Source organism: Bos mutus, chromosome 22, assembly GCF_027580195.1.
Source record: "Bos mutus isolate GX-2022 chromosome 22, NWIPB_WYAK_1.1, whole genome shotgun sequence".
Lineage (NCBI taxonomy): Eukaryota > Metazoa > Chordata > Mammalia > Artiodactyla > Bovidae > Bos > Bos mutus.
The window spans coordinates 65,158,154-65,175,812 of record NC_091638.1 but is presented as its reverse complement, the minus strand read 5'-3'; the positions used below and the strand labels follow the sequence as shown (position 1 = coordinate 65,175,812).

Below are 17,659 nucleotides of genomic sequence, written 5' to 3'. Positions count from 1 at the left end.
GCAAGTGTGGCCAGGAAAGGGCCTGATTACCAGATGGGGGTCCTTGAGAGACATGCCGTGTGCTGACCGGTGCCTGTCCTGGCTGGAGGTTGCAGCTGGCCAGTTGCTATGAGGGGAAGAATGTCAGGGCCATGCCTGACCAATGGGTTAGGGTTAGGGTTAGAGCAGGAACCTTGGGTGGGGAGTGGTGGCAGGTGAGGTGGTCATGTGCCTCCAGCAATGCAGTGGTGTTGGCAGTGCCTTACAGGGCACCCATGACCCTGTGTGCCCCCATCAGCGACCTCAGCTTCCTCCTTGGGTCTTACCGGGAAAGAGCGGCCTGAAGGGTATCGATGGGGACGGTGTTTTCCTTTGGAGGCAAACAATGAGTATCATAGGAGGGGCACACCTAGCAAGCTGTTTCACGACAAAGGCAGGGTGGGGAGTGCTCAGTGAGCAGACTCTGCTACAACCGCCTGTGTGAGCCTCTCACCTCGACTGCTAACTAGCTATGTGACTGAACCGCCCCGAAATCAGCCTCATCTTCCTCTTGTAAAATGGAGATAAGTAGGGGACTGCGCTCAAAATGTTGTCACGAGGATTAAATGAATTGGTGTGGGAATGCAATTGGCAGGTAGTGAGTGTTCCGTAAAATTATCCTCTCCCTTATCGTCTTCATCCCACCCTCACCGCCATCACTGTCATCATCGTTACTGTCATCCTGTCACCACTGATGCCACCACCAATATGATCACTGTCTTCATCGCCATCTCCATCATCATTATCTCCATCATCATTATCACCATCAACGTTGTCATGTCCGTCACTATCACCAGCATCCCCAGTATCGCCACTGTCTTCATCGCCATCTCCATCATCATCACCATCATCACGGTCAGCGTCAGTGTTATCATTACCATCACTATCACCATCACCACCATCATCATCACCACAGCATCACCATATCATCTCATCATTGGTTTAACAGGTGGACTTGCACCCAGAGGGAGAGAATTCAGCCAAGACCAGTCACAATTCTATAGTACTCATCACCTCCCAGCAGGGCCCAGCAGGTGGTGGGGTGGTCACAGAAGCAGCCACTTGCTCAAGGGAATACATTTTGTTAGCCAACACTAGGCTCTGGTCGGACTGAGTCTGGGGTCAGCATGGGGGTGCTGGAAGTATCTAGGGTTGCTGGGATGTTGACAGCAGACAGCAGTGGGATGAGGCATCTCCTGGCACCCACCTCTTTCCATCTGCTCCTCAGAAGCGGCTCTTTGGAGAGGGGCTGCTTGGCAGGACCCCAGAGGTCTCACACCACCTCTGCCTCTTGCTGGATGGTCTCAGACAGGCCTCTTTGGCCTCAGCTCCCCGTTCTCTAAAGTGGGGACACATCAGGACATCACTGAGGGCCTGCCCTGGACCTCCAGTAGGTGGTGCTGGTGGGCATGAAAGCGACCTGGGGTGGGAGAGGGGGCACTGGGTATGGAGGAGCTGCAGAATGTTCTGTATCTGTGGGCCTATTATTATTGCCTGGGACGGGGATGGTGAAAGCAATGAATAATGAATGAAGGAAGGAAGAAAGGAGTAAGGGGCGCCCTGGCTGCACCATCCCCTGGTCCCTGGGCTCCTCCAGCCTCCCTGAAGGAGGTGGCTGTGTAGATCCCCCATGGGGTGACCCAAGCCAAGCGGGGTGCCCTGACACCCAGGGCAGGGTGGGTGTCTCTCCACCCTGACCTTAACCCCAGGGGAAGGAAGGGTGATGGGGGAAGCCCCGCCCACCCCGATGCCCCGCCCACCCCGACTGCCCCGCCCACCTCACTTCTGAGGTCTTGGTTCTGCTCCCTTTCTGGCTGGCTCCGTCCACGCGCCCCGCTGTCTTACCAAGGAGGAAGGTGAGTCTGGGAGAGGGCAGGTGACTTGGGAGATGGGGCTGGGGCTGGGCTAGCTGCCGGTGGCTGGGGTGCTCTCTCACTGGATCCCACGACTGTCTCCCACCCTCTGCTCCTCCTGTGTAGGAGACAGGGAGGGCACTGCTGCTGTGAACACTCTTGGACCGGGTGAGTCCACCAGCTGTCTCAGCCCCAATACCCATGTCGAGGGTCCCAGCTTTCATACCTCTGGGGCCAGGGACCTCACCATCTCAGAGACAGCCTGGTCGGATGATGGGTACCTTGTATCAGAGAGTTCCGCCAGCCTCTGAGCCACAAGCTTTCTGGACCTTGCTGCTCTTTACCGGGGGGCCCTGGCTCCTGGGGTGGGGGGGCGAGGAGGGCATAGCTCAACTCAGGCCCCGCCTCATGGAGATCTGGGGGCGATGGTGGGTGTTGCCTGGACAGAGGGAACTGGGGCCTGTCTTGGTCTCGTATCTTTTGGTGGAGCAGTTGTCGGGCCATCCGCTGGCCAGGGACCCCCCACCCCAAGAGGACAGACAACTGGCGGCAATCACGTGGCCCTTTCAGCCTGGTGGAGAGTCTGGGTTTTATCCAGAGTGAGGTGGCTGGGCCCTGGTGGCCTGAGCGGGGAAAGTGGTGTTTGTTGTGTTTTAAGGAAAGCCCTTTGGCTGGAGTGTGGAGAGCTGCCTGGCGGGGGCAGAGGGCAGCCTGCCCGAGGTAGTGCCAAGGCTGGGCCATTGTATGACATGAGGCCTCCAACCGCCGCCCCCTCCAAGACAGCCCAGTGGCTTCTGCTTGGTCATTGTCTCGAGCGGAGGGCAGGAGGGTCCCAAAGACCCCTGATCTCGGGTTGAGAACCTTAGCTGAGAAGGCTGCTCGTCCCTTCCTCCAGGACAGTGGGAGGGGCTCCTGGGCTGGGCTGCCCCGGGGGTCTGGGCAGGTCTCTCTACCTTCCAGGTTCTGGGCTGGTGAATAAAGATGTGGAGGGACCCGGAGCCCATGGGACCCAGGTGTGGCGTGGTTGCTGGCCCTCACCCTGATAGAAGTGGTGTGAGAAACCAGCCTGAGGAGGTGACGTGTGGGTGGGGGGCTCCTGCAGGGAGTCAGCCCCGGCATGTCTCCTGGAGTCAGGGTCTGCTTAGGAGCAACCAGGTAGTAAATCAAGTGGGTCATGCTGTGATCACCGCCTCCAGCGACGTCCCAGGCATTCAGAACAATGGCCACGGATGTCCGCTCCACGTGCCCTGGAGGGCTGGCCCGCGGCGTGTCTGCTCACACCCTGTCCCCACCCGGGCCTTTGCACACTCCGTTCCCTGTACCTGGAGCAGCCTCTTCCTTGCCTTTGGCCCTCAGTTTCAGGTTACCTCCTTGGCCGGCCTTGCTGGCCATTCCGAGCAGCAGTGGTGCCCACTGCTTGCTTCCCTGACAGTGTCTGCCTCCCTGGGCAACGGGCCTGGCCTGCCGATGGTCGGCCCGCTCCTGTCTGTCCTCTTGTTCACTGCAGTCCCCCTTAAGCGCAGGGCAGCATGCTCCCTGCATGCATGCTAAGTCACTCCGTTGTGTCCGACTCTGCCACCCCATGGATTGTGGCCCTCCAGGCTCCTCCATCCATGGGAGTCTCCAGGCAGGAATACTGGAGAGAGTTGCCATTTCCTTCTCCAGGGGATCTTTCCAACCCAGAGATCAAACCCGGGTCTCCTGAATCACCTACATCGGCAGGCGAATTCTTTACCTCTGAGCCACCAGGGAAGTCCCCCTCCCCCTTTACTAGAAAAATTTTAATTGAGCATCCACTGGGTGCAGGCACCAGCCAGGTGCTGGGAATACCGAGATGACTCAGGCCCTCCTGGGCCTCTCCTCAGCCGCTTAGAGGCAGGATGACAAGCAGGTTGGTGCCCAGGCTGATTCTGGCACATTGCTGGTGGCCTCCCTGGTGGCTCAGATGGTAAAGCTTCTGCCTGCAATGCGGGAGACCTGGGTTCGGTCCCTGGGTCGGGAAGAGAATGGCTACCCACTCCCGTACTCTTGCCTGGAAAATTCCATGGACGGAGGAGCCTGGTAGGCTATAGTCCATGGGATTGCAAAGAGTCGGACACGACTGAGCAACTTCACTCCCCTGGAGAACTGCGTTGCGAGGGGCTTGGGAGGCAGAATCTGGCTCGGGGAAAGTGTGCTACAATCCATTAATGATGTCTGCCGTGCCCAGAGGTGTGGGAGCTTGGGAAGCTGTGCTTCAACCTGTAGACTCCAGGCCAACAGAGCCTCTAATATGCATCCAGGTAGTGCTGGGTGCCTGGCCTGGCCCTCCAAACCAACTTTTCATTCTTCTCTCCCTTTCCGGGTGAGAAAGAAGCTCCTGAGATCTTACAGCTCCTGTGTGGCAGAGCTGGGGTCTGAAGCCCGGTTTCCCAGATCCCAGTTTTCCATAATGTCACGCTGTCCCGTTCCCCTCTTTGCTCCGTCTGCTAGGGAGCTCAGCCTGGAGCTTTGGGCTGACTCTCGGGGCCACATCAGCCTAGGCTTTGGGTCATATTTGTGTCAGCCCCGTCCTCATACTTTCATCCTCCCTGCCGGGCCTCCCGTGGAGCAGGCCGGACGTAAGTTATCAACTATAAATAAAACCAAGACTTCCGTTCTGGCTCTCACTTTAGTTTCCTGGTGCATTTTTTTTTTTTAAAGTCCTTCATTGGGGGAGGTGGGGGAAGACTCCTAACGGAAGATGACATCATCATCAGCTGGCCCTGGGGGGCAAGTCCCCAGCTCCACAGGCCCGCGTGGGCCCTGAATGCCCCCTTTATGAGGGGTAACCTCATTACACAAGCCACGCCACATGGTGGAATTTCAAATGGGGTTTTGTGGTTTCTGCCCTTCTCAGCAGAGCGCACACAGGCAGCTGCGGTCGCCCGGCTTCCTCTGCCGCCGCAGCCCTGGCACCCGGCCAGCCCAGTGACCACCCGTCCATCCATCGTGAGTCAGTTTCATTCTTAATTCTCTGAATCAGGCCCCTTTAAAGGGACGGCAGGGCTGATTCCTTGGGGCAGGCAGGCGAGGAAGGGGAAGCGGCGGTCGGAGGTCAGGAAGGAGCTTGGGGACCTCTGGCAGGCAGCATGCCTCCATCCGCCCTCCCTCAGGATGGAGGGGGTTTCCTGCCCGCTGCCGGGGAGAGGAGCTTGTGATTGCCCCCCCTCCCCGTCCAGAGCTGACCGTCTGCAGGGCGGGAAGCCCCGGGCCCTCGGCGACCTTGCTTCTTGCCTGGCAAGAAACCCCACCCAAGCTCAGAGGCCATCGGAACTCCGTAGCCACCCTCTTGGTCCTGCCTTCTTCCCATCGCAGGTCCTAGGATGTCCGAGCTGCCTCTTGGGCAGCCCCTCTGGCCACCTGGACTGCATGGCCCTGATGTTTGCGGTCCTGTCCCCTCTCCCGAGGTGCCCCTGCCAGGCCTGCCCCAGAGCTCCCTCAGTTCTACCAGAGTGAGGGACAGCTCCCACCCTGCTCAGTGCGTGTTCATGGGCTTCCCCACGCCCTCCAGACCATCAGCCCCATGAAGGCAGGGATATTGCGAGTCTTGTTTGCAGCACAACGCCCGGCCAATTCACAGAACGGACAGATGAAGGCTGAGTGGCTGCAGGGCATTTGAGGCGTCCTCCGTTTGGAGCCTGGGCTGGCTCCTCCCTGAGGCTGGGGGCCAGGGGGCAGGCCGAGGAGACTTGTGGGTGATGATGAGCCTGGGGGGCTCCTGTGGGTGCCGGACCTGGAGCTCCAGCCCCAGGGCAGGTCTCAGTATGAGGCCTTAGTGAGGCTGAAGAAGAATTTCCCTCTTTTCCTCCTCTGTCTGACTCACACTTAGGTTTTGAAGTTCCCCTTTTTGTCAGCGTTTCTGGGGAGGTTACGGAGTGGTCAGGCGAGGCCGGCAGGATCTGGCAGAGGCAGGGACACAGGCCATGGCTCCATTCACAAAAACAGGACCTGCCTGCCTCACGGGTCCTGCCGGCTCGTTGTGTTTGCAGGTTTGCAGGGAATGAGATGCTCGGGGGCGGGGTTAAGAGTTCGTGCGTCCACGTGGCTGGTGACCATCTAGGCATCTCCCTCCAGCCTCTTGGCTCATCTTCCCTGGAGGCTGGGGCAGGGACGGGGTGAAGTGGGGGCAGGCATGGGAGGTGGGGACTTGTCACGGAGGTCTTGCTTCTCCCCCGGGGTCCAGGCAGTCTGGAGACCAGGCAGACTGCCTCCTGCCCTATGGGTGCCTTCCCCTCTGTGGTTCCCACCTCCCAGGATGAGTGGATCAAAGAAGGAGGGAAGACAGAGTGGTAAGAAGAGCAAGGCGCCTTCGGGGCACACGTTTCCCAACCCAGCCACTCGCTGGTCCCTCGGCGGGGGGCCCTGGGGCCGCACCAGCGTCACGCATCGAGGGCTCATCAGCTGGTCCTGAGGCCCCTCCAGGCCAGGGCGTTGCGGGTCCATCAGTGACTTGACTCGATCCTTTCCCTCTGGAGCTGCCAGTCTGAGGGTGGAGACTGCTGGACAGCCAGACGGTGAGAATACAGGGTGGGCAGTGCCTCAGCAGGAGACAGGCAGAGAAGAGACCCAGCCCGGCTGGGGAGTCAGAGAAGCCTTCCAGGAGGAGGGGGGCTGGGGCCGAGCCCTGAAGGGTGAGGGGACCTTAGCCTGGGTGAGGGTGGAGGGGAGGCGACAGGAAGGGCTCCAGGCGGAGGGGACAGTTCATGCGGAGGCTGGAGGCAGAGACCTGTCAGGGCAGCTGAGCAGAGTGTCCTCTGGGGGGGGGCAGGACAAGGCAGAGGCTAGAGGGGAGGGAGGTCCTGCTGAACCTGGGGGCAGAACTCAGCGATGCTGGGGAGCTGTCGTGGGCTTGGTTTGCTTTGGGAACTGGCTCCTCTCTGCCTCCGTGGGCAGGGTGGGTAGGGAGGGCTTACCTACACTCGACACCAAGGCCGTGCCCCAGCCACGGGACTGCCCCCAGAACGGTGCCAGGAACCCCCTCCCCCGGCTCCCCGCACCCAGACCCAGTAGGCAGAAGGAGGTCTAAGACCTGGCACCTTGGCTGGTTCGGGGAAAGCTGAGACAGGATGGAGGTGGGGAGGGCCTCAGCCCTGAGCTTGAAACCGAAGAGGGAGTCCTATGAGAGAGCCACAGCCAGCCCTGCATCCCCCACGCGGGGCCTGGGCCCTCTCTCCGGGCAGAGCCGTGTCCCTGGCACTCTCCTGGGACGCGGCTCAGCGCCAACCTTGTCCGCAGGCTCCAGGGGCTCTGGGACCCCGAGGAGCGGGGGGATGGGGGAGCAGGGGTGGCCCAAAGCCGCCGCCCGCCGGCCCCAGGTGCAGGCTGGGCCCCCATCCAGGCCTGCCACATGGGCTCCTGACTGCGCTGTGGGTCCCATCTGCCATCCGTGGCCGTTTCTTACCTGTAGAGACTAGCTCGGTTACCTTGCTTGCATCTTACAGTTAATAATGGAGCATGACAAAGCAGCAGGGAAGATGAGAGAGGTGGCTGAAGGCTTAGAAGGGGCCCGCCAGGGTGTGGCCAGAGGAGGAAGTTCGCCGGAGGTTGCCATGGAGCTTCATGTTCGTGGTACCCCTGAACCACTCGAGGGGACGAAGTTTCTCAGCGGCAGGTGGGAGAACCTCACCCCATTCTGCCATCCTTGCCCGACTGGCCACAGCCTCCTGTAACGAACCCACAGGGTACTGTGCTGGGTGCTCCTGTAGAGGATTCATTCTGATCTTGTGCCCCCCTGGCCGAGTGGGAGGACACTGAGGTTCCAGGGGATATTTCAGTCCTGGCTCACACAGGGCCGTGTGGTCCAGTGGTCTTTCAACTGACCTTCTAATCCCCCTGTGCTGTTGCTGCAGGCCCTAAATCCAATCACAGGAGAGAAACACTTTGAGATGCAAAAGCCCGAAGAGATCATTGCAATTATTCAAAACACAGCCAGTTAAGGTTTTATGAGGCTGAGTTGTCCCTCTGGAATTCCCTCTTATCCAGTGATCTCAAAGCGCCCGGGTCCAGAATTAATTAGGCCCTGCAGCCAAGGACAGCAGACGGCACCTAGGAGCCTGGGAGTGGCAGGCTGGGGCCAGACAGGAAGAAGCAAGGATTGCTCACACTCACTGCTGCCCTGGAGTTCAGGGCCCCTGCCTCCTCCTGGAGGCACCACCCCAGCTGTCCTTGACCACGCCGGTAGGAGGATGGGGAGCTTGGGGGCCATGTCTCATTCAACCACGTGAATGCTGAAGGTCAGCAGCGGTAGGAGCAAGACCAAGTTCCACAGTCAACCAGGACGGGAGGAGGGGATGGTTTCACGTGGTCAAGGGCTTTCCAGGTCTGGATCCCAGAACACTGGCAACCGAAAGCTCCTGAAGGGCATGGGCCGTGGCCTAAGTCACAGAGGCTACTGGGATGGACACAGTTTGATGTCTGGAGAGGAGGAAGTGGGCCGTGGAAGAGTGGGGGTAGAGGAAAGCCACAGAGCCCGCTGTCTGGTCACGGCTTACTAAGCTTGGTTCGATGACTAAATAACTGATGGATAGATGGATGGCCAGATGGATATGTGGAAGGATAAGCGGACTGACCAACACCTGGATAGTCTGAGGGAGGGTTGGTGAGCGGGTGTGTGAATGGATAGGTGGATGACAATGTGGGTAGATAGAGGGGTGGACGGGTGGACTGACAGGTGATGGGTGAATGTGTGAGAGCACAGAAGGATGGATGGATGGCTGGTGGATAGGTGATGGAGGGATGGACAGAGAATGGGGCATGAAGAATACAGGATAAACGTGTGTGTGTGTTCCAAAGGGATGCTGAGGGTAAGGCCAGGCTACAAGGGGTCACACTGGATGGACGATGGATGCACGGATAGATGGATGGATGGATGGATGCACGGATAGATGGATGGATGGATGGATGGATGGATGGATTGGTGGGTTGGAAGACAGTGGAGCAAGTGTATCGGTCCATCTCAAAGAGGGAACACGGGCCATGAGAGATGATGCTAGCAGAGACCTTGGTGGGGCCGGCAGGACCTCCTGGAGAGGGTTTCCGCATGCCTAGCCCCAGGACCATGTCCTCCACCAGCTGGGCACCAGCTTGGGGATCAGTGATCCAGTGAACCTGGGCCTGCATCCTCTTGGTGCCCCAGCTTTCTTGGCTCCTTGACTTTGGCTGGTGGCCCCCTCTCCAGGCCTTGGTTTCCCTGTCTGTCTGTAATGTGAGGATGCTGGACGGGATGGGCTTCTGAGGAAGGTGGGGGTGGCGGTCGGGCCCCCGGGGGAGGGGCCACAGATCAGCCCTCCCCTCCCGCTCACGGGCTTTCCCTCGCGTCTTTCCCAGACTCGGCTCCAGGCACCTGCCATGCTCCCTCTCCCCCAGTGCCCTCCAGGCATCTGGGCACAAAGCTGGTGGAGAGCCGGGCCCCGGGGAAAGGAGACCTGGCCCCTACCCTGAGTGGGGAGGGCGAGGAGCTGCTGTGATCACAGACAGTGGTGCAGCAGGCCCCTGGCAGGCTCCAGGCTGAGTAACCCTGAGTCACCAGTCACTTCCTACCGCACATTCTCTCATTCATTCGGTTTCATCCCAAAGAGCACCTCCCTGGACTCCTCCCTGGGGAAGTTGCCAAGGGTGTGGGGGGCGCTCAGCCTGCCCTGACTGGATGGACCAAGGGCTTGGCCCCTTAACCCTGGCAGGGAGAGAGGACCAGATAGTGCAACTTCTCAGGGAGGGGGTGGGCACTTCCTGAGCCCCACTCTGGCCCAGGAACGCTCTGAGCCTCACTGGCCAGGAGCCTGCCAATGGGCGGGCCAGGTTCCTGCTTCCATGAGGTCCTGAGATCTGGGGGCCTGGGGACGCGTGGCCTCGCCAGCTCATTGAGTTTCAGTGGACCAAGGAGAGAGAAATGGCCCAGCTGCTGTCTCGCCTCACCTGTCTCTTGCTCTCCACTCACTTGTTCATTCATCCTCTACACGTTTCTCGCCTGCATTCAGTCTCCCCAGCGTTGTACCAACCCTGGAGAAACGCCATCTAGCCCAGGGAGGGGCAAGGCAGCCAGAACAGCATCCTGGTTTTAACGACCTTGCCAGCAGCCCTCCCCCTGCTAAACTCTGTATCCCAACAAGGCTACAATTGTTTTGTATTTGAAATTCCACTAATTTTTTCATGTCTTTGCACTCATGATTCCTCTTTACACATCAAAGGGACCTGGAGGACATTTTTACTCCGAACCGTTTTGTACGCGAGGTGGCTGGTCATTATCCACGGCTCCAATGATAGGCTGCACGCTGTTCAGATTCCCAAGATTACAAAAGGAAATTCAGCTAATTATAGTTTGATAGAAATTACAGTCCTGCCGATTCCTGATTGACTCGGTGGGTTGGCGTGAATCATTGTGTTCTTGGATAAGATTTTATTAATCTTTCTCAGGAATCTCAGGAGGCACCTCCTTCAAGGAGACGTTTCTTTTGTGTTTCTCTCCTGCAAAAAAACCTGCCCAGATTGCCCCCGGAAGATATGAATTAGGGGTGTAGGAGCAGGAACCGAGGCCTGGAATTCCTGGTCCAGGACTCCTGGGTTGGTGCGCCAGCGGCCGCTGGGTAAGCTTCTTCAGGCCTCCTCCCTCTCTGGACAGTCTCTGCTTCATCGGAACGGAGGCCTAGTGGTGCAGTGGTTAAGAACAGGGCCTCTGAGCTCGGGCTGGCCTCTTCCACCGTGTATTTTTGGGCAACCTCTTGGAGCCTCTGTTTATCTGTAAAATGGGGGTGATGGTGATAATTTCCTTGCAGTGTTGCTTTAAGAATTAAAAGGGCTGGGAGACTGGGATTGACATACATACACGATTGTTGTTGTTTAGTGGCTAAGTCGTGTCCGACTCTTTGGGACCCCATGTACTGTAGCCAGACAGCCTCCTCTATCCGTGGGATTTCCCAGGCAAGAAGACTGGAGTAATAAAGAATAAAATGGGTTAATCTATGTAGGCTGATGTCAAGATGTATTATTTGTAAAGTGGCTGGCCTCAGATGAGAGCTCCAAAGATAGGAGGTGCTTTCCTATTGAAGTGACCCCTTGTAGGGGGCGGAGCTGGAGTCAAGGGCCGACGTTGCAGATGACCTTCATTGCTCCATCCTGAGCAGAGATCTGCATGGTCAGAGCTGTGAGGGAGGTGGGGTCCCATCTCACAGATGGGAAGACTGAGGCAGAGAAACTCAGGGATGAGTTCACAGTCGTACGGGAAGCAGAAGGCCCGCTGCCAGAGGTCCTGGACATCCCCATTCCCAGTGGTATGCCTGGAGGCCTCTGGACAAGGAGCTGCTCCAGGAGGATCTTTGAAATGGGGTTGGCCTGGCAGAACGCTGGGCACATGGCGGCAGCATTCACCAAGGCCTTCTTGCTGCCCATGTGGTTAAGGAACAGGGCCCTGATGGGCATCTTCTTGAGGGCAGCTGGGGATGGAGGGTGGGGCTTAGGCCAAAAAAGACCCCAGCCAGTGGGAGAACCATTTCTGGGGAAGCTGATGAGAGGTAGGAAGGGCCTCCAGGGGCACTGGCCAGTTACGGAACACACTTACTGAGCTGGGAAGGTGCACGGTCAGGAAGGACACTGACATATACGTATGGTGAGCTGGCGCTGGCGGTATAGACAGAGGTGGAGAGAGGGGGCTTGAGGCCAGGCGACCTAGGACTGGAGTTCTTTCAGTCAGTGGAGGCCATTACATCTCACAGATGTTAGTCCGTGGACTGTCTCCTTTCAGGAGTGCACCCAACAACACGAGCAGGGGACCCGGAGGCCCAGACAGGGACCCGGTTACTGGGTGGTCCCCAGGAGCCCTGGTCTCCTCCACTGTTGACACCTGGTGAACTCAGGACTAGGGTCACCCTGCGACCTCTGGGACAGAGGAACATGCCAGAATGAAATAGCTGACCAGCAGAACTGCTCTCCACCCACCCCCTGTGTGCTCAACTCCAGAATGTTCTTCCTTCCCGTCCAAGGAGCAGTTGCATTATTGCCGCTTCCTTTTGCCACCAGGAAGTTAGCCGCGGGGCCAGAGGTCACATGAACAGCTAGCTGAGTTAGAAGGTGCTGGCTCGGGAACCCGGGGACACCCGGCGCCCCTGCAGCCAGACCCCTGGGCACCGTCTGTGTCTCCCAGACAGCCTAGGGTCCTGGTGATTCCCCTCACTCCAAAACCCTGGTGGAGCCAATTCCTGCCCAGCAGACCCAAAGGGTTAGGGTTGGGACTGGACAGGGGGAAGCAGGAGTAGGTAGCTTCCTCCAGTTTCTCCCATCAGGACCATGTGACCCCTAACCCCACCTTCCCAGGTCAGAAAAGCAGCCTCTCCCTCCATCGGATTCCTGCGCCCTGGCCTTAGTCATGGGGATCGTCCCCTGCATGTTTGTGTTATTTACTGGCCAAAGAATAGATGCTTTCAAACTGTGGTGCTGGAGAAGACTCTGAGAGTCCCTTGGACAGCAAGGAGATCCAACCAGTCAATCCTGAAGGAAATCAACCCTGAATATTCACTGGAAGGGCTGATGCTGAAGCCAAAGCTCCAATCCTTTGGCCACCTGATGCAAAGAGCTGACTCTGATGCTAGGAAAGATTGAGGGCAGGAGGAGAAGGGGGTGGCAAAGGATTAGATGGTCGGATGGCATCACCGACTTAATGGACATGAGTTTGAGCAAACTCCAGGAGATAGTGAAGGACAGGGAAGCCTGGCCTGCTGCAGTCCACGGGGTCGCAAAGAGTTGGACATGATTAACTGACAAAACAACAACAGGCCAAAACAAACTCCTCTCGGCCCCTGAACATGCACCTCATGCCAGATGCACTCTGAAGTGCCTTCCATGCCTGGTTCTCCCCTTCCGTCCGCATGGCATGGACCCCAGTGGGTCCCACCACCACCCCCTTCTTGTGTCTCCAGCCTCCCTGGCCTCCTCGGAGCTCTTCCCTGACCCCCCAGGCAGTGATCTTGTTAGAATCTGAGTCTTGTCACGCCTGTCCTGCGCTCACCTCCCACTGCTCCATTTCAGAGGGAACGGCAGAGTCTTCCAGACCTGCAGCTGCACATCCCTGCCCGCCCCTTCTGGTCCCTTCTCTGGTCTCCTCCTTGTTCCTTCCTTGTCTCCAGCCACAGTGGCTACCCTGACACTCCTCTGACCTGGCGGTCGGCTTCCTACCCCAGGGACTGCACTTGCTGTGACATTTTCTGACATGGCAGTGTCTGTGCACATGAAGGCCTGCTGGGTTCGCCTCTCTGGGGTCTCTATTTACACCACTGCCCCCCCCTGCCCCCGAACATGCCAGGTGGCTTCCGTGTTGGCCGTGTGGCTGCTGCCTCTGTCTGCCTGCAGCCTGGCAGCAGAGACTCTGGTGTTTTGTCCACTGCTCTGTCCCCTTCACCTACAGCCAGGCTTGGCACGTTCGAGATGCTCCATAAGGAGTCTCTGAACTAGTGAGGGAAGGCCCCTGTGGGGCAGGTCACGCTGTTGCCTGCACTTAGTGCGTGGAGATGCTGCCTGTCTTGGAAACGGACGGCCTGCCGGCCACGTTCCTGTTCTTGTGTGAATCTGAACCTGGCTCTGTCTGACTGCAAGACCCGGGTTTTCACCAAGATCACACAGAGAGCCCCTCCTGGCAAGGGAGGAGGCCACTAGGCAGCCCCCAGGATGGAAGCTACTCCTGGGGGTGCACCCCCAGAGTAGAAGCCCCTAGGCTGAGCTAGAGAAGGTGATGGGGAGGAGGGATCCGGCTCAGCCGCAGATGCGGGAAGGGCATGCTGGGAGAGGGAACAGCATGTGTGAAGGCAATGAACCAGAAGATTGGGCAGGTTGGTGGTTGCCCCGCTGGGTCTTACAGAGGAGGCAGTGGTGTGGACCTCAGGACGGGACCTGGAGGAGGGCTGAGGGGTGGCAAGGCGCCGGAGGGCCTCAGAAGCCCACCTGGAGCCCCATGGGAGAAGGAGGCAACAATAGCAGGGTCCTGCTCGAAGGACTCCTGAGACAGGTGCAGGGCGCATCAGGAGGGGAGCCGGGCAAGGCAGCAAGCTGGGGGAGATGCCTCACAGAAGCCTGAATGCCTAGAAGAGTGGCTCAGCGGGGCTCTGTGGACATGTCCCCAGGTTGGTGGCTGGGTGACTGGATGCCTACAGGAGGAGCACCCCAGGGGACAGGACGTGAAGGGGTAGGTTTCGTGTGGGGGCATGCTGAGGTTTCGCAGCTCACAGATCTCTCAAGGGCAAAGGGGAGCCCTGAGTAGCTGGATTAGCAGTTCTAGACCCAGGGAGAAGTCTTGGCCAGAGAAAACGATCTGAGGGTCCGGGGGACCCCTGGAGACTTCAGATGATGATGAGGTTCCTCCAGGAGGGGGTGCATGGAGGAGACAGGGCGTTTATTTGCATCCACTCCAGGCCCACGAGCTGTGTCAGGCCCTCCTGCCCACAGCACCTGTTCCTCGCGGGCACAGAGCTGCTGGCGCCTGGCTCTCTCTGAAGCAGGAGGCCACCGGGGCTGGGAACGCTCTGAGGGCCCCCTGTCTGCTGCCTCTGATTTCACGGCGTGAGTGACCAGGGCAGGCTTGCCATTCTTTTTCACCAGGAAAAAATGTATAGATTTTGGGTCCTCGCCAATGATTCAAGAGGAAAACAGCTGAAAGGATCTGTGTTTTCAAGGGAACATTCCTCTTTGGGCTTTGTCCACCCTGCATCCTCTTGGAAAAGCCACAAGGAGGGATGGACAGTCTCCAGACTGGACCTGGGGGGTAGTGGAGACCCAGGTCCTGGGCCCAGCTCTGCTCATAGCTCTGTGTGATCCTGGGGCAAAAGCATCAACAGTAGTGGCTGGGCATCTCACAGCTGCAACCTCTCCTCCAAGCCCCAGGTCCCCTCTTCCACCCATCAGAGTGTCACCGTGGGTGCTCAAGGGCACCCCAGACCTGTCTTCAACCACCTACTCATTGTCATCATCAAGTGTGCAAAGGCACCCCCAGATCTATCTCCCAACCACCAGTTAGGTTGTTCAAAGGCTCCCTCAACTCAACACACCCCAGACCAAACTGGTGACCACCCCACCAGCCCCAATCTGGATCTCCACGGTTCTCCCCATCTCAGGGAATGGTGCCAAGCCTCACACACAGCCGTCACTCCTGACATGTCTTTTCAAAGCCCATCCAGTCCATCATCTCTCGGACGCAGCTCTCATATTCTCCACTTCATTTCAGTGTTCCAGCTTCTTTCATGAATCTCAATCCATCTCATTCTCTGCATATTCACTGTACCCACTGTATCCCCCTCAGCCATCCTGCCTCACAATAGGTCCCTCTCTCCATCTCCATGGTGACCTCTGACGCCCCGCCCACACAAGTGAAAGCATCTTGGTCCAGGTCCTACCCCAGCCTCCTGGGGTTTCCCACGGCACCTAGGGGGGAAGAGCAGCAGAGAGACAGGTGGAGATAAGCCAGCGGCCCCTGTCCTAGGGAATCAAGTCCAACAGAACCTTAGTATTTGTTTAACGCACCGGGAGTGAAGACGTGCCGAGAGGAGGGTCTGGGGAGAATAGAGTCCAGCCCTGGAGCCTGAGCCTGCGGAAAGCCTGCGAGAGGAGACAGATGATGAGCAGGGCCTCCGGACGTGGGGCTGTGGGGACATGGGCCTCCCATCCAGCTGTGGGGGCGGGAGAGGAGCTCCAGGCAGAGAAAATGTATCCTGACCTCTGCCCAGGATGACGCTCAGGGAGACGGCTAGGTCTCCATCAGCTCCGGGACCACCCAGGCCCGGCACTTTGCTTAAGGAGAATAAATAGCAGTCTTGGAAGACCCCTTGGAGAAGGGAATGGCCACCCACTCCAGAATTCTTGCCTGGAGAATTCCACAGACAAAGGAGGCTGGTGGGCTGCAGTCCATGGGGTCACAAATAATTGGACACGACTAAGTGACACACACATCAATCTTTGGGACTTCCCTGGTGGCTCAGATGGTAACGAATCTGCCTGCAATGTGGGAGACCGGGTTCAATCCCTGGGTCGAGAAGATCCCCTGGAAGAGGGAATGGCAACCCATTCCCTCTTGCCTGGGGAATTCCTTGGACAGAGGAGCCTGGTGGGCTACAGTCTGTGGGGTCGCAAAGAGTCGGACACGACTGAGTGACTTTTAACACATGGATGTTATGCTAACATACATCAGGCACCTACCGTGTGCCAGGCACTAGAAAACACTTGACAGCTTTCACTCACCAATTGTCCCAGCGGCCCAGCTATTGCTCCTAGTTTGCAGATGTAGAGATGGAGGCTCAGAGAGGTTCCATAACTTGCTCAAGTTCACCCAGTGAGCCAGGGCTGAAGCCACTCGGCTCCGGGGCCTGGCTGTGGATGGAGAGAGGCTGGGTCTTGGGCACGGTGAGACGGGGAGGCTCAGCCCCAACAGAAGGTCTCTTCTGACCGTGCGGCCTCTCCCCGCGACCCATCACCCCTGAGACTGAGGTCCCCTGGGACCCCCAGTCTAGGGACAGGAGTCCTGTCTCTCTCTGCCCAGGTCTTTATGCCTATTGTCTGCCTCAAACCTTGCAAACAGCCCCGTGTGTTATCACATCCGTTTCACAGCAGGGATGTGCATTATCTGGGAAATCAGGTCCCTGAACAGCGGGGACTGGAAGCCAAGTCGGTCTGATGCCAAAGCCCACCGGCCATCCCCAGACTGACCCCTGGGGGTCGTTGTCCATGTCAGCTTTCTGCACCCACCCTGTGTCAGGCCTTTCATGATGGTCAAGTCGCACAATCCTCAAGATGACTAGTAATGTCGACACAGCCAGGTCCCCTCTTACGGACCTGGAAACCAAGTCACAAAGGAAACAAGAGGCTTCCCCGGGCCTCACTGCTCTGCCATTAAAAGGCCAGGCTGAAGTGTGACCCCAGGTAGCCTGCTCTTAACCTCTGTCTACACTACATGTGTGGAGCAGGGCATGACAACCCACTCCAGGATTCTTGCCTGGAGAATCCCAGAGACAGAGGAGCCTGGTGGGCTATGGTCCATGGCGTCACAAAGAGTCGGACATGACTGAAGCTGCTTAGCACACACACACACACTACGCACGTAGAGAGAATGGCTGGAAGAATCCCATCTTGACACGCTGCGTTTCCTCCAAGAAGCTGCAGGAGTCTCACCCTTATCAGTACCTATTATGTGCCCGACGATTTCCTACCATCACCTGGCAAACGAATATTCTTAATCGTGTCTTACAGACAAGGAAATGACACTGAGCTTACTTGTCCCCCTGGGTCAGCTGGAGATGGTTCGTGGCACAGAGGCAGGTAAGCAAGATTCACTGCCCGGGACCCCCGGGGTCCCCACCAAAGATGCCTGAGCATCCTGGTCCCCGAGGCCGGCCCCTTAGTGGGGTGGGGGCGGGAGCCCCACTGCAGCAGGCTCAGTCCTTCTCCCCCTTCCCGCCTGGGGAGAATTAAGTGCTGAATGTTTTCAAAGTCGACTGTCAAAAGAAAATGGTTGGAGGAAGGAAATGTGCAATTAGGAGCTTCAGAGGAATTTCCATCGTGTGGTTTGAGCTCGACTGTAAACACTCACGATGAAGAGGACGCCGCTTTCCCCCTGGCTGGGGCTCCTGCCGGCTCTGCGGGGCCCCAGAACCGGGTGGGCCCAGATGGGGGCCGGTGGGCGGCCAGCCTCGAACCGGGGAGGTGCTGGGGAGCGCACGGAGCCCCCATTCCCAAGAGAGGCTTTTTCCAGCAGAAGGTGTCGACATTACAGAAAGGAAATATTAACATTATAATTATAA

General features: G+C 58.0%; 1 long non-coding RNA gene across 4 annotated transcripts in view; it reads left to right on the top strand.

Moving 5' to 3' along the window:
* The first annotated feature begins 4,614 nt into the window (after positions 1–4,614).
* Positions 4,615–17,659, top strand: part of LOC138984664 (uncharacterized) — a 31,040-nt gene continuing 17,995 nt past the window's right edge. Inside the window, exons 1-4 of one of the 4 annotated variants that reach the window (XR_011461914.1) lie at positions 4,615–4,841; positions 6,147–6,406; positions 7,334–7,503; positions 17,109–17,177. This is a non-coding gene — a long non-coding RNA (uncharacterized lncRNA). Of the gene's footprint in view, positions 4,842–4,932; positions 5,882–5,913; positions 6,407–7,333; positions 7,504–17,108; positions 17,178–17,659 lie in introns of those variants that run through there. The other 3 variants (XR_011461912.1, XR_011461911.1, XR_011461913.1) reach the window with 3 other exon arrangements.